The sequence below is a fragment of the Astatotilapia calliptera genome, chromosome 4, assembly GCF_964374335.1.
Source record: "Astatotilapia calliptera chromosome 4, fAstCal68.1, whole genome shotgun sequence".
Taxonomy (NCBI): Eukaryota; Metazoa; Chordata; class Actinopteri; order Cichliformes; family Cichlidae; genus Astatotilapia; species Astatotilapia calliptera.
The window spans coordinates 24,769,644-24,790,188 of NC_137425.1; the positions used below are offsets into that span (position 1 = coordinate 24,769,644).

At 39.0% G+C, this 20,545-nt stretch overlaps 1 long non-coding RNA gene across 1 annotated transcript; it reads left to right on the forward strand.

Moving 5' to 3' along the window:
• The first annotated feature begins 8,426 nt into the window (after positions 1 to 8,426).
• On the forward strand, positions 8,427 to 11,054 carry LOC145428588 (uncharacterized). Its single transcript, XR_013908881.1, has 5 exons — positions 8,427 to 8,707; positions 9,617 to 9,785; positions 10,122 to 10,337; positions 10,466 to 10,574; positions 10,694 to 11,054. It is a non-coding gene; the product is annotated as an uncharacterized LOC145428588 (long non-coding RNA).
• Positions 11,055 to 20,545: the final 9,491 nt, after the last annotated feature.

A 20,545-nucleotide genomic window follows, 5' to 3' on the forward strand; every position in this document is an offset into this window, starting at 1 on the left:
CTTCTTTCCTTTGTGACAAAGCTTGTGATCTTTCCTTCCATCCTTCTTTCCTTAATTTAGTTTCAGTTTTCAGATTTATTTGTCATATGCAAGTTAGCACAGGGTCAACATTGCAATTAAATGTGTTTGACGAGCAGCAGTCACTCAGCAGCATGCACAGTAGGAGAAAATATATTAAAATAAAATAAAACAATAAAGAAAATAGAAAAATAGTAAGGAGCAAAATATTAGAGAGACATGGTAAAAGAGAAAAGATGACTGAATATATATGTATCTATAAATATAAATATATGTACATTAGTGATTAAATAAGAAAATCTTGAAAAGAAATATGACGGGAGGGCAGATGGGATATTGCACAGGAATGAGCAGCAGAAAATTAAAGTATTGCACTTGTGACAAAGCTTGTGATCTTTCCTTCCTTCCATCCTTCTTTCCTTTGTGACAAAGCTTGTGATCCTTCCTTCCATCCTTCTTTCCTTTGTGACAATGCATGTGATCCTTCCTTCCATCCTTCTTTCCTTTGTGACATTGCATGTCATCCTGCCTTCCATCCTTCTTTCCTTTGTGACAATGCATGTGATCCTTCCTTCCATCCTTCTTTCCTTTGTGACAATGCTTGTGATCCTTCCTTCCATCCTTCTTTCCTTTGTGACAAAGCTTGTGATCTTTCCTCCCATCCTTCTTTCCTTTGTGACAAAGCTTGTGATCCTTCCTTCCATCCTTCTTTCCTTTGTGACAATGCATGTGTTTCTTCCTTCCATCCTTCTTTCCTTTGTGACATTGCATGTCATCCTGCCTTCCATCGTTCTTTCCTTTGTGACAATGCATGTGATCCTTCCTTCCATCCTTCTTTCCTTTGTGACAATGCATGTGATTCTTCCTTCCATCCTTCTTTCCTTTGTGACATTGCATGTCATCCTGCCTTCCATCGTTCTTTCCTTTGTGACAATGCATGTGATCCTTCCTTCCATCCTTCTTTCCTTTGTGACAATGCATGTGATCCTTCCTTCCATCGTTCTTTCCTTTTTGACAATGCATGTGATTCTTCCTTCCATCCTTCTTTCCTTTGTGACATTGCATGTCATCCTGCCTTCCATCGTTCTTTCCTTTGTGACAATGCATGTGATCCTTCCTTCCATCCTTCTTTACTTTGTGACAATGCATGTGATCCTTCCTTCCATCGTTCTTTCCTTTGTGACAATGCATGTGATCCTTCCTTCCATCCTTCTTTCCTTTGTGACAATGCATGTGATTCTTCCTTCCATCCTTCTTTCCTTTGTGACAATGCTTGTGATCCTTCCTTCCTTCCTTCCTTCTTTCCTTTGTGACAATGCATGTGATCCTTCCATCCATCCTTCTTTCCTTTGTGACAAAGCTTGTGATCTTTCCTCCCATCCTTCTTTCCTTTGTGACAAAGCTTGTGATCCTTCCTTCCATCCTTCTTTCCTTTGTGACAAAGCTTGTGATCTTTCCTTCCATCCTTCTTTCCTTAGTTTAGTTTCAGTTTTCAGATTTATTTGTCATATGCAAGTTAGCACAGGGTCAACATTGCAATTAAATGTGTTTGACGAGCAGCAGTCACTCAGCAGCATGCACAGTAGGAGAAAATATATTAAAATAAAATAAAACAATAAAGAAAATAGAAAAATAGTAAGGAGCAAAATATTAGAGAGACATGGTAAAAGAGAAAAGATGACTGAATATATATGTATCTATAAATATAAATATATGTACATTAGTGATTAAATAAGAAAATCTTGAAAAGAAATATGACGGGAGGGCAGATGGGATATTGCACAGGAATGAGCAGCAGAAAATTAAAGTATTGCACTTGTGACAAAGCTTGTGATCTTTCCTTCCTTCCATCCTTCTTTCCTTTGTGACAAAGCTTGTGATCCATCCTTCCATCCTTCTTTCCTTTGTGACAATGCATGTCATCCTGCCTTCCATCGTTCTTTCCTTTGTGACAATGCATGTGATCCTTCCTTCAATCCTTCTTTCCTTTGTGACAATGCTTGTGATCCTTCCTTCCATCCTTCTTTCCTTTGTGACAATGCATGTGATCCTTCCTTCCATCCTTCTTTCCTTTGTGACAATGCATGTGATTCTTCCTTCCATCCTTCTTTCCTTTGTGACATTGCATGTCATCCTGCCTTCCATCGTTCTTTCCTTTGTGACAATGCATGTGATCCTTCCTTCCATCCTTCTTTCCTTTGTGACAATGCATGTGATCCTTCCTTCCATCCTTCTTTCCTTTGTGACAATGCATGTGATCCTTCCTTCCATCCTTCTTTCCTTTGTGACAATGCATGTGATTCTTCCTTCCATCCTTCTTTCCTTTGTGACATTGCATGTCATCCTGCCTTCCATCGTTCTTTCCTTTGTGACAATGCATGTGATCCTTCCTTCCATCCTTCTTTCCTTTGTGACAATGCATGTGATCCTTCCTTCCATCGTTCTTTCCTTTGTGACAATGCATGTGATTCTTCCTTCCATCCTTCTTTCCTTTGTGACATTGCATGTCATCCTGCCTTCCATCCTTCTTTCCTTTGTGACAATGCATGTGATCCTTCCTTCCATCCTTCTTTACTTTGTGACAATGCATGTGATCCTTCCTTCCATCGTTCTTTCCTTTGTGACAATGCATGTGATCCTTCCTTCCATCCTTCTCTCCTTTGTGACAATGCATGTGATTCTTCCTTCCATCCTTCTTTCCTTTGTGACAATGCTTGTGATCCTTCCTTCCTTCCTTCCTTCCTTCCTTCTTTCCTTTGTGACAATGCATGTGATCCTTCCATCCATCCTTCTTTCCTTTGTGACAAAGCTTGTGATCTTTCCTCCCATCCTTCTTTCCTTTGTGACAATGCTTGTGATCCTTCCTTCCTTCCTTCCTTCCTTCCTTCTTTCCTTTGTGACAATGCATGTGATCCTTCCTTCCATCCTTCTTTCCTTTGTGACAAAGCTTGTGATCTTTCCTTCCATCCTTCTTTCCTTAGTTTAGTTTCAGTTTTCAGATTTATTTGTCATATGCAAGTTAGCACAGGGTCAACATTGCAATTAAATGTGTTTGACGAGCAGCAGTCACTCAGCAGCATGCACAGTAGGAGAAAATATATTAAAATAAAATAAAACAATAAAGAAAATAGAAAAATAGTAAAGAGCAAAATATTAGAGAGACATGGTAAAAGAGAAAAGATGACTGAATATATATGTATCTATAAATATAAATATATGTACATTAGTGATTAAATAAGAAAATCTTGAAAAGAAATATGACGGGAGGGCAGATGGGATATTGCATAGGAATGAGCAGCAGAAAATTAAAGTATTGCACTTGTGACAAAGCTTGTGATCTTTCCTTCCTTCCATCCTTCTTTCCTTTGTGACAAAGCTTGTGATCCATCCTTCCATCCTTCTTTCCTTTGTGACAATGCATGTCATCCTGCCTTCCATCGTTCTTTCCTTTGTGACAATGCATGTGATCCTTCCTTCCATCCTTCTTTCCTTTGTGACAATGCTTGTGATCCTTCCTTCCATCCTTCTTTCCTTTGTGACAATGCATGTGATCCTTCCTTCCATCCTTCTTTCCTTTGTGACAATGCATGTGATTCTTCCTTCCATCCTTCTTTCCTTTGTGACACTGCATGTCATCCTGCCTTCCATCGTTCTTTCCTTTGTGACAATGCATGTGATCCTTCCTTCCATCCTTCTTTCCTTTGTGACAATGCTTGTGATCCTTCCTTCCATCCTTCTTTCCTTTGTGACAATGCTTGTGATCCTTCCTTCCATCCTTCTTTCCTTTGTGACAATGCATGTGATTCTTCCTTCCATCCTTCTTTCCTTTGTGACATTGCATGTCATCCTGCCTTCCATCGTTCTTTCCTTTGTGACAATGCATGTGATCCTTCCTTCCATCCTTCTTTCCTTTGTGACAACGCATGTGATTCTTCCTTCCATCCTTCTTTCCTTTGTGACATTGCATGTCATCCTGCCTTCCATCGTTCTTTCCTTTGTGACAATGCATGTGATCCTTCCTTCCATCCTTCTTTCCTTTGTGACAATGCCTGTGATCCTTCCTTCCATCCTTCTTTCCTTTGTGACAATGCATGTGATTCTTCCTTCCATCCTTCTTTCCTTTGTGACATTGCATGTCATCCTGCCTTCCATCGTTCTTTCCTTTGTGACAATGCATGTGATCCTTCCTTCCATCCTTCTTTCCTTTGTGACAATGCATGTGATTCTTCCTTCCATCCTTCTTTCCTTTGTGACATTGCATGTCATCCTGCCTTCCATCGTTCTTTCCTTTGTGACAATGCATGTGATCCTTCCTTCCATCCTTCTTTCCTTTGTGACAATGCATGTCATCCTGCCTTCCATCGTTCTTTCCTTTGTGACAATGCATGTGATCCTTCCTTCCATCCTTCTTTCCTTTGTGACAATGCATGTGATCCTTCCTTCCATCGTTCTTTCCTTTGTGACAATGCATGTGATCCTTCCTTCCATCCTTCTTTCCTTTGTGACAATGCATGTGATTCTTCCTTCCATCCTTCTTTCCTTTGTGACAATGCTTGTGATCCTTCCTTCCTTCCTTCCTTCTTTCCTTTGTGACAATGCATGTGATCCTTCCATCCATCCTTCTTTCCTTTGTGACAAAGCTTGTGATCTTTCCTCCCATCCTTCTTTCCTTTGTGACAAAGCTTGTGATCCTTCCTTCCATCCTTCTTTCCTTTGTGACAAAGCTTGTGATCTTTCCTTCCATCCTTCTTTCCTTAGTTTAGTTTCAGTTTTCAGATTTATTTGTCATATGCAAGTTAGCACAGGGTCAACATTGCAATTAAATGTGTTTGACGAGCAGCAGTCACTCAGCAGCATGCACAGTAGGAGAAAATATATTAAAATAAAATAAAACAATAAAGAAAATAGAAAAATAGTAAGGAGCAAAATATTAGAGAGACATGGTAAAAGAGAAAAGATGACTGAATATATATGTATCTATAAATATAAATATATGTACATTAGTGATTAAATAAGAAAATCTTGAAAAGAAATATGACGGGAGGGCAGATGGGATATTGCACAGGAATGAGCAGCAGAAAATTAAAGTATTGCACTTGTGACAAAGCTTGTGATCTTTCCTTCCTTCCATCCTTCTTTCCTTTGTGACAAAGCTTGTGATCCATCCTTCCATCCTTCTTTCCTTTGTGACAATGCATGTCATCCTTCCTTCCATCGTTCTTTCCTTTGTGACAATGCATGTGATCCTTCCTTCCATCCTTCTTTCCTTTGTGACAATGCTTGTGATCCTTCCTTCCATCCTTCTTTCCTTTGTGACAATGCATGTGATCCTTCCTTCCATCCTTCTTTCCTTTGTGACAATGCATGTGATTCTTCCTTCCATCCTTCTTTCCTTTGTGACACTGCATGTCATCCTGCCTTCCATCGTTCTTTCCTTTGTGACAATGCGTGTGATCCTTCCTTCCATCCTTCTTTCCTTTGTGACAATGCTTGTGATCCTTCCTTCCATCCTTCTTTCCTTTGTGACAATGCTTGTGATCCTTCCTTCCATCCTTCTTTCCTTTGTGACAATGCATGTGATTCTTCCTTCCATCCTTCTTTCCTTTGTGACATTGCATGTCATCCTGCCTTCCATCGTTCTTTCCTTTGTGACAATGCATGTGATCCTTCCTTCCATCCTTCTTTCCTTTGTGACAACGCATGTGATTCTTCCTTCCATCCTTCTTTCCTTTGTGACATTGCATGTCATCCTGCCTTCCATCGTTCTTTCCTTTGTGACAATGCATGTGATCCTTCCTTCCATCCTTCTTTCCTTTGTGACAATGCTTGTGATCCTTCCTTCCATCCTTCTTTCCTTTGTGACAATGCTTGTGATCCTTCCTTCCTTCCATCCTTCTTTCCTTTGTGACAATGCATGTGATCCTTCCTCCCATCCTTCTTTCCTTTGTGACAAAGCTTGTGATCCTTCCTTCCATCCTTCTTTCCTTTGTGACAAAGCTTGTGATCTTTCCTCCCATCCTTCTTTCCTTTGTGACAAAGCTTGTGATCCTTCCTTCCATCCTTCTTTCCTTTGTGACAAAGCTTGTGATCTTTCCTTCCATCCTTCTTTCCTTAATTTAGTTTCAGTTTTCAGATTTATTTGTCATATGCAAGTTAGCACAGGGTCAACATTGCAATTAAATGTGTTTGACGAGCAGCAGTCACTCAGCAGCATGCACAGTAGGAGAAAATATATTAAAATAAAATAAAACAATAAAGAAAATAGAAAAATAGTAAGGAGCAAAATATTAGAGAGACATGGTAAAAGAGAAAAGATGACTGAATATATATGTATCTATAAATATAAATATATGTACATTAGTGATTAAATAAGAAAATCTTGAAAAGAAATATGACGGGAGGGCAGATGGGATATTGCACAGGAATGAGCAGCAGAAAATTAAAGTATTGCACTTGTGACAAAGCTTGTGATCTTTCCTTCCTTCCATCCTTCTTTCCTTTGTGACAAAGCTTGTGATCCTTCCTTCCATCCTTCTTTCCTTTGTGACAATGCATGTGATCCTTCCTTCCATCCTTCTTTCCTTTGTGACATTGCATGTCATCCTGCCTTCCATCCTTCTTTCCTTTGTGACAATGCATGTGATCCTTCCTTCCATCCTTCTTTCCTTTGTGACAATGCTTGTGATCCTTCCTTCCATCCTTCTTTCCTTTGTGACAATGCTTGTGATCCTTCCTTCCATCCTTCTTTCCTTTGTGACAATGCATGTGATCCTTCCTTCCATCCTTCTTTCCTTTGTGACAATGCATGTGATTCTTCCTTCCATCCTTCTTTCCTTTGTGACATTGCATGTCATCCTGCCTTCCATCGTTCTTTCCTTTGTGACAATGCATGTGATCCTTCCTTCCATCCTTCTTTCCTTTGTGACAATGCATGTGATCCTTCCTTCCATCCTTCTTTCCTTTGTGACAATGCATGTGATCCTTCCTTCCATCCTTCTTTCCTTTGTGACAATGCATGTGATTCTTCCTTCCATCCTTCTTTCCTTTGTGACATTGCATGTCATCCTGCCTTCCATCGTTCTTTCCTTTGTGACAATGCATGTGATCCTTCCTTCCATCCTTCTTTCCTTTGTGACAATGCATGTGATCCTTCCTTCCATCGTTCTTTCCTTTGTGACAATGCATGTGATTCTTCCTTCCATCCTTCTTTCCTTTGTGACAACGCATGTCATCCTGCCTTCCATCGTTCTTTCCTTTGTGACAATGCATGTGATCCTTCCTTCCATCCTTCTTTACTTTGTGACAATGCATGTGATCCTTCCTTCCATCGTTCTTTCCTTTGTGACAATGCATGTGATCCTTCCTTCCATCCTTCTCTCCTTTGTGACAATGCATGTGATTCTTCCTTCCATCCTTCTTTCCTTTGTGACAATGCTTGTGATCCTTCCTTCCTTCCTTCCTTCCTTCTTTCCTTTGTGACAATGCATGTGATCCTTCCATCCATCCTTCTTTCCTTTGTGACAAAGCTTGTGATCTTTCCTCCCATCCTTCTTTCCTTTGTGACAAAGCTTGTGATCCTTCCTTCCATCCTTCTTTCCTTTGTGACAAAGCTTGTGATCTTTCCTCCCATCCTTCTTTCCTTTGTGACAAAGCTTGTGATCCTTCCTTCCATCCTTCTTTCCTTTGTGACAAAGCTTGTGATCTTTCCTTCCATCCTTCTTTCCTTAATTTAGTTTCAGTTTTCAGATTTATTTGTCATATGCAAGTTAGCACAGGGTCAACATTGCAATTAAATGTGTTTGACGAGCAGCAGTCACTCAGCAGCATGCACAGTAGGAGAAAATATATTAAAATAAAATAAAACAATAAAGAAAATAGAAAAATAGTAAGGAGCAAAATATTAGAGAGACATGGTAAAAGAGAAAAGATGACTGAATATATATGTATCTATAAATATAAATATATGTACATTAGTGATTAAATAAGAAAATCTTGAAAAGAAATATGACGGGAGGGCAGATGGGATATTGCACAGGAATGAGCAGCAGAAAATTAAAGTATTGCACTTGTGACAAAGCTTGTGATCTTTCCTTCCTTCCATCCTTCTTTCCTTTGTGACAAAGCTTGTGATCCTTCCTTCCATCCTTCTTTCCTTTGTGACAATGCATGTGATCCTTCCTTCCATCCTTCTTTCCTTTGTGACAATGCATGTGATCCTTCCTTCCATCCTTCTTTCCTTTGTGACAAAGCTTGTGATCCTTCCTTCCATCCTTCTTTCCTTTGTGACAATGCATGTCATCCTTCCTTCCATCCTTCTTTCCTTTGTGACAATGCATGTGATCCTTCCTTCCATCCTTCTTTCCTTTGTGACAAAGCTTGTGATCCTTCCTTCCATCCTTCTTTCCTTTGTGACAAAGTTTGTGATCCTTCCTTCCATCCTTCTTTCCTTTGTGACAATGCTTGTGATCCTTCCTTCCATCCTTCTTTCCTTGGTGACAATGCATGTGATCCTTCCTTCCATCCTTCTTTCCTTTGTTTAGTTTTAGTGAGAAGTGTCTGGTTGCAGCCACTGTGGAGCTCCACAGTAGCCGGAAGCACGTGACCTCCACAGTAGCCGGAAGCACGTGACCTCCACAGTAGCCGTAAACACGCATGGATACCGTGGAAGTCTTGCAAGTTGATCGCAAAGGTTAGTTAAGTCTTTCTTATATAAATTTGCCGTTAGTGATTTCATAATTCTAGGAATCGTCTAGTTTTCTTACAATGATCATGTTGCCACTTTTTTTGCGTTACAACAACATTCCTCCTTATTTTAATGTTTTTTCATCGTGCTCCATGGCAGAGAAACACACAGATATGCTTTTTCCTGGGCCTGGTTTTAGTAAGAGAGCTGGATTAACGGCTTCTGTGGGCGAGAAGAAGCAAAAACCACATTTTGCATTAGAGTATGATTTATTGTTGGCGTCAGAGATGCAAAATAACGAATACTTCAATACTGTACTTAAGTAGAATTTTCTGGTATCTTTACTTTACTGCTGTACTTTTTTGTGCCTACTGTATACTTCTTTATACTTCTACTTCTCACATTTTAGCACGCGTATCTGTACTTTGTAATCCGTACATTTGTAAATCAGCACGCGTGCTTTGGACGCAAGATTACTTCAAAATTTTGTACATAAATTATATTTTAGACCCTGTACTTCTTACTTCGACTTGACTAAAAAGTCGAGCCAGTGCTTTCTAAACAGAGGTATCTAAACTGTAGTAAGGAACGTGTGTACTTGTGACACCTTTGGTTAGCGTCAACACTGCAAATTTCGTCACAAACAGATTTATATATTTATCAATACTTCTATTCGTCATTCTTTTCTGTACAGCTTTTTTATTGCCCAGATTTTAGTTAGCCTCTGTTCAATTGACTGTTATATGTCAATAGAAACATATCTCACAGATTAAAGTGTCTTTTAAAATATTTGGGGTTTTTTTTTCAAGAATTTTCTTCCCAAATCTATTACATGCCAAGTGTAAATTGTTATTTCTGCTAAAACCTTAACTTAAATGTGTATATGGTGTTTATCTGTTTCTCTCTGTGTTTTAGATGCACACATCAATCTGGAATTCAGGCTTAAAGCCAGAATTGCAGGAATGCAACACGTGTTGCAGAGGACTCTTTCACTGCCCTCTGTGCCCCACTTTCAGCCCTACTGTCAGGGCAAAGATTGAGGAGCATCTAAGTGTGCATATAAAAAATGCTTTGCCTTTAAAAGGTATGTTTGTATTAAATATACTTTATAGTTATAAATATGCACTTTTTTAAGCACTTCTGCAGTATCTTTGTTGACTTAAAAGTTGCTGTTGATATTGTACAGTTCAGTGCATTCATCTGCAACAAAAATAGTGTTTTTATAAAATATATTTTTATTTACTTTTCACCACTTTTCTTGACATAACTTTTGTGATCCATACCATTTTGCTTTCATTATTGAGGTTGGCTTGGATGTTTTTGTTAACATGTACAATCTGATTGTTAGACAAATTGATTGCATTCTATACAACTACATTTAAATTACATCTGTTTGTTTGTTTGTTTTTTTCTCTTACAGATAAAATGATATGCCGGTGCAGGCAGCCTTGTAGGACAACAGGACACTTTCACTGCCCTGTCTGTAAGATTACAATCATACGGCGTGGGGATATGGCAAGGCATTTATTGTCTTGTCAGCATTCTTCAATGCCAAGTCAGCCACCATTATCAGGACTGCTCCCCGCTGAACTCTTCGAGGAGACCCGTCTCCCCCCCCCCCAAGGTTTTGTCTTCGGTATCTGAACCATTTTCTGAGTCTTTGTTAGAACATTCATAAGCTCTACCCTCTGTGTTCAATAAAACTGCAGCTGATGGAAAGTCCATGAAAATGACATGCCCTCACTGTGGCCTTACTCTTCGTAGCTCTGGCAAGCTATTTGCACACTGGAGAGAGGAAGCCAAAGCTGTGCTTGAAGGACAACACGTGCCCATTTTCAGACTGAAAAAGCGCAAGTTCCAGGAAGTCAGTCAGGTCAGTATTCACTTTAAACAGTAGTGTAATTACATGGTTAGTGACATTTGAATAACTGTTAAAAAACTGTTCTGCAACAGAGAAATAACTATGTTTTCATCCCCATTTGCCTGACACAGGAGCCAGCAGTTGTTGAAGATCTGCGTCCTGCTGTGCAGTGGGCTGTCCAAAATAAGGCACATGTAACAATGCCCAAATATCTGTCCTTAAATCAAGGGGACCAGCAGAGGGTCTTAAGAGACATGTCAGAGGAAGAAGACACTGGAGCAAGGGACTTGTTCCTCTTTGTTTTTCAGTTTGCAAAGGACATGGAGCTCTTTTTGAAAGCATGTGCTGATGATCAGGGGCTAAGGGTCAGTGCTATGTTTGACATGTAATGGACAAATGAAGGCACTGGCTGTGTTTGTTTAATATGTTGTTGTTGTTGTTGTTTTGTTTTTGCATAGTACAAAATTCCAATTAAACTTATTTCAAAATGTTGTTCATTTGATTCTGTGTCCATACTTATAATAAATGATTACAGTGAAACAGCATTAAATGTAAATGTAACAGCATTTTTTTAAACTTGTAATTTCAAAATAAAAAGCTTATTATTGATATTAACAGTAAAGAATTGTAATCAATAATATTTTTATACATTTTAAACATTAACACTCTGGGCTCTATCCTGGCTATCTGTGGACACTTCACTTATTCTTTTTTTTGACTACTGCACTGCAGTGGACCAAAACAATGACACGGGTTTGATCTTAAGGATCTAATAGTTATGTGTGTTGTGCATGACATTGCCACACAAATATGTATTTGCAAGATAGAGTAGAATAAATTATGACGCATGAAATATTACATAGGCTGCAGTGAATTTCTGTTGATACAGCCAATTGAGCTTTGAGTTTCCCAGTCAAACTTAGCTTTGAAGCACCTGCTAAAAACACTTTTACTCTTTTACATTTCATAACAAGACACCATAGCCAAAATATTAACAAAATATATATTATTAAAAAATTCAAAGCTGCACATACAGCAACAAACACCGTTAGTAAATGTGTCCTGGAGTTTATGCAGGTGCAGAAAGTGCTGCTGCTGTAAGTCAGCCTAACAGCTTACAGATCACTTATTTTTCTGGAAAGATGGTAGGAAGGGCATCACTGCTCATTTCTACAGTCTCCCAGATCTTGGAATACAATCCCTTTGTACCATGAAACCACTTCGCAGTACTAGGAGTCCACTAAAACCTATAAAGAGAGTGATCCTGGAAGAAATGGGGCACACACTAGTGACCTCAACAATTGCAAGACGGCCTTTTCCCCGATGCTCAGATGGGGAAAAAAAGGAAGTTTCATGAAAACATTAGGACTTTATCACCGTTTTACCAGAAAAGTTAATGGTAATATATAACCTAACTGGCTATAAAGAGTAAAACATTTAGATACAATTTTGATTTTGATGAAAAGGACTGGTGCTATTTTAAAGAGTCACGTCGGTAAAAGTAGATAAATGTTTTAAGAAATATACATTTTATAGCATTTTGTGAACATACACAAAAAGTGGCCATTTTTGGCAACAAACAAGCTGAGAGAGAGTTGTATATTTTTGGCTCTCCTTGAACAAAAATAATAGTGCATAATAATCAATGTTGATGTTAATCAATTAGATGTCCCAGACACTACTATTAATAATACAGCGGTGCCTCGTTTATCGCTGGTGTTACGTTCAAAAAATAACCCGCGGTAGGTGAAATCCATAGCCAACTTTATTTTTTACAATTATTACAGATGTTAAGACTGTAAAACCCCTCACTACATGCTTTAAACACTTTTCTCAGACAGGAATGAACATTTTCACACTTTTCTCTTTGTTTAAACACTCTTAGAGTTCAAACCTTTGTAGAAACACAAGTCCAGTATTATGGAATGAAACCTAAAGGTGCATTTGAGGGTGCAAAACGTTTCGTCGGCATTGTTGTGTTTGTTTGGGAGAAAACTTCCAAACGTACAGTACAGCACTTCAGAGTTACACTGCTAGCGATCGAAGATTTATGTAAATTCGACAAGCTAAACGCATTCTGTACTGTACAGCGGGAGTCCCCAACCTTTTTTGCACCACAGACCACTTTAATGTCAGACAATATTTTCAGGGAACTACCTTTAAGGTGTCGCGGATAAATACAACAAAAGAATAAAAAAAAGAAACTGTGGTATTTTGTAAATATAATAATAAACGTGACTTGAGCTGTGCGCCAACAACAATGACAGTGACATCCTCCTCTCTGCTTCTTAACGCTCTCTGGTCGCTATGGTAACGCGTAAATAGTTCTTTCAAAATAAGACACACAACTACAACCATACATTTCACACCGGAGGATCAACCCTCGCGGAACGGTACCAAAGGACTCACGGACCGGGACCGGTCCGTGGGCCTATTAGGGACCGCTCCTGTACAGGAGACACTGGACTAGATTGATTGACAATGGTCTACAGCAATCAGAACGCACAACACGATGTACTGTAAAAATAATAATAAATCAGCGAAACAGCAAGTGTCACTTTTGGCCACGAACAATTTAGGGGATGGAGAATTTTTTTTGAACAAACCCAGAGTGTTAAAAAAAAAACCCCAACTTAAAACCATTTTATAGTAACAAAAACGCAATTTAGTTTTCGCTGTCAAAGTCGATTTAACCGAAGTTACGTGTTTACGGCTAGTGTGGAGGTCACGTGTTTCCGGTTACTGTGGAGGTCACGTGTTTCCGGTTACTGTGGAGCTCCACAGTGGACAGTGGCTGCAGCCAGGTGCTCTTGGTTTTAGTTTTCAGATTTATTTGTCATATGCAAGTTAGCACAGGGTCAACATTGCAATTAAATGTGTTTGAATCAGAATCAGAATCAGAATCAGAATACTTTATTGATCCCTGGGGGAAATTATTTTTTGTTACAGTGCTCCATTTTAAACCAACATTAAGACAAGATAGACAATACGCTAACTAAGAATAGTACAATATATACATATATATACATACATACATACATAAGTCACTTATAAATAAATATTTGGAAAAGAAACATGTGTAGTTGTAGCAGCAAACAGTGTGTTAAGTGGATGCGTTGTACAGGGAGATGGCCACAGGCAGGAATGATTTCCTGTGTCGTTCAGTGGTGCTTTTCGGTAATCTCAGTCTCTCACTGAACGAGCTCCTGTGACTGACCAACATGTTTGACGAGCAGCAGTCACTCAGCAGCATGCACAGTAGGAGAAAATATATTAAAATAAAATAAAATAATAAAGAAAATAGAAAAATAGCAAGGAGCAAAATATTAGAGAGACATGGTAAAAGAGAAAAGATGACTGAATATATATGTATCTATAAATATAAATATATGTACATTAGTGATTAAATAAGAAAATCTTGAAAAGAAATATGACGGGAGGGCAGATGGGATATTGCACAGGAATGAGCAGCAGAAAATTAAAGTATTGCACTTGTGACAATGCTTGTGATCTTTCCTTCCTTCCATCCTTCTTTCCTTTGTGACAATGCTTGTGATCCTTCCTTCCATCCTTCTTTCCTTTGTAACAATGCATGTGATCCTTCCCTCCTTCTTTCCTTTGTGACAAAGCTTGTGATCCTTCCTTCCATCCTTCTTTCCTTTGTGACAATGCTTGTGGTCCTTCCTTCCATCCTTCTTTCCTTTGTAACAATGCATGTGATCCTTCCTTCCATCCTTCTTTCCTTTGTGACAATGCATGTCATCCTTCCTTCCATCCTTCTTTCCTTTGTGACAAAGCTTGTGATCCTTCCTTCCATCCTTCTTTCCTTTGTGACAATGCATGTCATCCTGCCTTCCATCCTTCTTTCCTTTGTTTAGTTTTAGTTTTCAGATTTATTTGTCATATGCAAGTTAGCACAGGGTCAACATTGCAATTAAATGTGTTTGACGAGCAGCAGTCACTCAGCAGCATGCACAGTAGGAGAAAATATATTAAAATAAAATAAAATAATAAAGAAATTAGAAAAATAGCAAGGAGCAAAATATTAGAGAGACATGGTAAAAGAGAAAAGATGACTGAATATATATGTATCTATAAATATAAATATATGTACATTAGTGATTAAATAAGAAAATCTTGAAAAGAAATATGACGGGAGGGCAGATGGGATATTGCACAGGAATGAGCAGCAGAAAATTAAAGTATTGCACTTGTGACAAAGCTTGTGATCTTTCCTTCCTTCCATCCTTCTTTCCTTTGTGACAAAGCTTGTGATCCTTCCTTCCTTCCTTCCATCCTTCTTTCCTTTGTGACAAAGCTTGTGATCCTTCCTTCCTTCCTTCCATCCTTCTTTCCTTTGTGACATTGCATGTGATCCTTCCTTCCATCCTTCTTTCCTTTGTGACAAAGCTTGTGATCCTTCCTTCCATCCTTCTTTCCTTTGTGACAAAGCTTGTGATCCATCCTTCCATCCTTCTTTCCTTTGTGACAATGCATGTGATCCTTCCTTCCATCCTTCTTTCCTTTGTGACAATGCATGTGATTCTTCCTTCCATCCTTCTTTCCTTTGTGACATTGCATGTCATCCTGCCTTCCATCGTTCTTTCCTTTGTGACAATGCATGTGATCCTTCCTTCCATCCTTCTTTCCTTTGTGACAATGCTTGTGATCCTTCCTTCCATCCTTCTTTCCTTTGTGACAATGCATGTGATCCTTCCTTCCATCCTTCTTTCCTTTGTGACAAAGCTTGTGATCCTTCCTTCCATCCTTCTTTCCTTTGTGACAAAGCTTGTGATCCATCCTTCCATCCTTCTTTCCTTTGTGACAATGCATGTCATCCTGCCTTCCATCCTTCTTTCCTTTGTGACAATGCATGTGATTCTTCCTTCCATCCTTCTTTCCTTTGTGACATTGCATGTCATCCTGCCTTCCATCGTTCTTTCCTTTGTGACAATGCATGTGATCCTTCCTTCCATCCTTCTTTCCTTTGTGACAATGCTTGTGATCCTTCCTTCCATCCTTCTTTCCTTTGTGACAATGCATGTGATCCTTCCTTCCATCCTTCTTTCCTTTGTGACAATGCATGTGATTCTTCCTTCCATCCTTCTTTCCTTTGTGACATTGCATGTCATCCTGCCTTCCATCATTCTTTCCTTTGTGACAATGCTTGTGATCCTTCCTTCCATCCTTCTTTCCTTTGTGACAATGCTTGTGATCCTTCCTTCCTTCCATCCTTCTTTCCTTTGTGACAATGCATGTGATCCTTCCTTCCATCCTTCTTTCCTTTGTGACATTGCATGTCATCCTGCCTTCCATCGTTCTTTCCTTTGTGACAATGCATGTGATCCTTCCTTCCATCCTTCTTTCCTTTGTGACAAAGCTTGTGATCCTTCCTTCCATCCTTCTTTCCTTTGTGACAATGCTTGTGATCCTTCCTTCCTTCCATCCTTCTTTCCTTTGTGACAATGCATGTGATCCTTCCTTCCATCCTTCTTTCCTTTGTGACATTGCATGTCATCCTGCCTTCCATCGTTCTTTCCTTTGTGACAATGCATGTGATCCTTCCTTCCATCCTTCTTTCCTTTGTGACAAAGCTTGTGATCCTTCCTTCCATCCTTCTTTCCTTTGTGACAATGCTTGTGATCTTTCCTTCCATCCTTCTTTCCTTAGTTTAGTTTCAGTTTTCAGATTTATTTGTCATATGCAAGTTAGCACAGGGTCAACATTGCAATTAAATGTGTTTGACGAGCAGCAGTCACTCAGCAGCATGCACAGTAGGAGAAAATATATTAAAATAAAATAAAATAATAAAGAAATTAGAAAAATAGCAAGGAGCAAAATATTAGAGAGACATGGTAAAAGAGAAAAGATGACTGAATATATATGTATCTATAAATATAAATATATGTACATTAGTGATTAAATAAGAAAATCTTGAAAAGAAATATGACGGGAGGGCAGATGGGATATTGCACAGGAATGAGCAGCAGAAAATTAAAGTATTGCACTTGTGACAAAGCTTGTGATCTTTCCTTCCTTCCATCCTTCTTTCCTTTGTGACAAAGCTTGTGATCCTTCCTTCCATCCTTCTTTCCTTTGTGACAATGCATGTGATCCTTCCTTCCATCCTTCTTTCCTTAGTTTAGTTTTAGTTTTCAGATTTATTTGTCATATGCAAGTTAGCACAGGGTCAACATTGCAATTAAATGTGTTTGACGAGCAGCAGTCACTCAGCAGCATGCACAGTAGGAGAAAATATATTAAAATAAAATAAAATAATAAAGAAAATAGAAAAATAGCAAGGAGCAAAATATTAGAGAGACATGGTAAAAGAGAAAAGATGACTGAATATATATGTATGTATAAATATAAATATATGTACATTAGTGATTAAATAAGAAAATCTTGAAAAGAAATATGACGGGAGGGCAGATGGGATATTGCACAGGAATGAGCAGCAGAAAATTAAAGTATTGCACTTGTGACAAAGCTTGTGATCTTTCCTTCCTTCCATCCTTCTTTCCTTTGTGACAAAGCTTGTGATCCTTCCTTCCATCCTTCTTTCCTTTGTGACAATGCTTGTGATCCTTCCTTCCTTCCATCGTTCTTTCCTTTGTGACAAAGCTTGTGATCCTTCCTTCCTTCCATCCTTCTTTCCTTTGTGACAATGCTTGTGATCCTTCCTTCCATCCTTCTTTCCTTTGTGACAATGCATGTGATCCTTCCTTCGATCCTTCTTTCCTTTGTGACAATGCATGTGATCCTTCCTTCCATCCTTCTTTCCTTTGTGACAATGCATGTGATCCTTCCTTCCATCCTTCTTTCCTTTGTAACAATGCATGTGATCCTTCCCTCCTTCTTTCCTTTGTGACAAAGCTTGTGATCCTTCCTTCCATCCTTCTTTCCTTTATGACAATGCTTGTGATGCTTCCTTCCATCCTTCTTTCCTTTGTAACAATGCATGTGATCCTTCCCTCCTTCTTTCCTTTGTGACAAAGCTTGTGATCCTTCCTTCCATCCTTCTTTCCTTTGTGACAAAGCTTGTGATCCTTCCTTCCATCCTTCTTTCCTTTGTGACAAAGCTTGTGATCCATCCTTCCATCCTTCTTTCCTTTGTGACAATGCATGTGATCCTTCCTTCCATCCTTCTTTCCTTTGTGACAATGCATGTGATTCTTCCTTCCATCCTTCTTTCCTTTGTGACATTGCATGTCATCCTGCCTTCCATCGTTCTTTCCTTTGTGACAATGCATGTGATCCTTCCTTCCATCCTTCTTTCCTTTGTGACAATGCTTGTGATCCTTCCTTCCATCCTTCTTTCCTTTGTGACAATGCATGTGATTCTTCCTTCCATCCTTCTTTCCTTTGTGACATTGCATATCATCCTGCCTTCCATCATTCTTTCCTTTGTGACAATGCATGTGATCCTTCCTTCCATCCTTCTTTCCTTTGTGACAATGCATGTGATTCTTCCTTCCATCCTTCTTTCCTTTGTGACATTGCATGTCATCCTGCCTTCCATCGTTCTTTCCTTTGTGACAATGCATGTGATCCTTCCTTCCATCCTTCTTTCCTTTGTGACAATGCTTGTGATCCTTCCTTCCATCCTTCTTTCCTTTGTGACAATGCTTGTGATTCTTCCTTCCTTCCATCCTTCTTTCCTTTGTGACAATGCATGTGATCCTTCCATCCATCCTTCTTTCCTTTGTGACAAAGCTTGTGATCTTTCCTCCCATCCTTCTTTCCTTTGTGACAAAGCTTGTGATCCTTCCTTCCATCCTTCTTTCCTTTGTGACAAAGCTTGTGATCTTTCCTTCCATCCTTCTTTCCTTAGTTTAGTTTCAGTTTTCAGATTTATTTGTCATATGCAAGTTAGCACAGGGTCAACATTGCAATTAAATGTGTTTGACGAGCAGCAGTCACTCAGCAGCATGCACAGTAGGAGAAAATATATTAAAATAAAATAAAACAATAAAGAAAATAGAAAAATAGTAAGGAGCAAAATATTAGAGAGACATGGTAAAAGAGAAAAGATGACTGAATATATATGTATCTATAAATATAAATATATGTACATTAGTGATTAAATAAGAAAATCTTGGAAAGAAATATGACGGGAGGGCAGATGGGATATTGCACAGGAATGAGCAGCAGAAAATTAAAGTATTGCACTTGTGACAAAGCTTGTGATCTTTCCTTCCTTCCATCCTTCTTTCCTTTGTGACAATGCTTGTGATCCTTCCTTCTATCCTTCTTTCCTTTGTGACAATGCATGTGATCCTTCCTTCCATCCTTCTTTCCTTTGTGACAATGCTTGTGATTCTTCCTTCCATCCTTCTTTCCTTTGTGACAATGCATGTGATCCTTCCTTCTTTCCTTTGTGACAATGCATGTGATCCTTCCTTCCATCCTTCTTTCCTTTGTGACAATGCATGTGATCCTTCCTTCCATCCTTCTTTCCTTTGTGAAAAAAGCTTGTGATCCTTCCTTCCATCCTTCTTTCCTTTGTGACAAAGCTTGTGATCCATCCTTCCATCCTTCTTTCCTTTGTGACAATGCATGTGATTCTTCCTTCCATCGTTCTTTCCTTTGTGACAATGCATGTGATCCTTCCTTCCATCCTTCTTTCCTTTGTGACAATGCTTGTGATCCTTCCTTCCATCCTTCTTTCCTTTGTGACAATGCATGTGATCCTTCCTTCCATCCTTCTTTCCTTTGTGACAATGCATGTGATTCTTCCTTCCATCCTTCTTTCCTTTGTGACATTGCATGTCATCCTGCCTTCCATCGTTCTTTCCTTTGTTACAATGCATGTGATCCTTCCTTCCATCCTTCTTTCCTTTGTGACAATGCATGTGATTCTTCCTTCCATCCTTCTTTCCTTTGTGACATTGCATGTCATCCTGCCTTCCATCGTTCTTTCCTTTGTGACAATGCATGTGATTCTTCCTTCCATCCTTCTTTCCTTTGTGACATTGCATGTCATCCTGCCTTCCATCGTTCTTTCCTCTGTGACAATGCTTGTGATCCTTCCTTCCATCCTTCTTTCCTTTGTGACAATGCTTGTGATCCTTCCTTCCATCCTTCTTTCCTTTGTGACAATGCATGTGATTCTTCCTTCCATCCTTCTTTCCTTTTTGACATTGCATGTCATCCTGCCTTCCATCGTTCTTTCCTTTGTTACAATGCATGTGATCCTTCCTTCCATCCTTCTTTCCTTTGTGACAATGCATGTGATTCTTCCTTCCATCCTTCTTTCCTTTGTGACATTGCATGTCATCCTGCCTTCCATCGTTCTTTCCTTTGTGACAATGCATGTGATCCTTCCTTCCATCCTTCTTTCCTTTGTGACAATGCATGTGATTCTTCCTTCCATCCTTCTTTCCTTTGTGACAATGCTTGTGATCCTTCCTTCCTTCCATCCTTCTTTTCTTTGTGACAATGCATGTGATCCTTCCATCCATCCTTCTTTCCTTTGTGACAAAGCTTGTGATCTTTCCTCCCATCCTTCTTTCCTTTGTGACAAAGCTTGTGATCCTTCCTTCCATCCTTCTTTCCTTTGTGACAAAGCTTGTGATCTTTCCTTCCATCCTTCTTTCCTTAGTTTAGTTTCAGTCTTCAGATTTATTTGTCATATGCAAGTTAGCACAGGGTCAACATTGCAATTAAATGTGTTTGACGAGCAGCAGTCACTCAGCAGCATGCACAGTAGGAGAAAATATATTAAAATAAAATAAAACAATAAAGAAAATAGAAAAATAGTAAGGAGCAAAATATTAGAGAGACATTGTAAAAGAGAAAAGTTGACTGAATATATATGTATCTATAAATATAAATATATGTACATTAGTGATTAAATAAGAAAATCTTGAAAAGAAATATGACGGGAGGGCAGATGGGATATTGCACAGGAATGAGCAGCAGAAAATTAAAGTATTGCACTTGTGACAAAGCTTGTGATGTTTCCTTCCTTCCATCCTTCT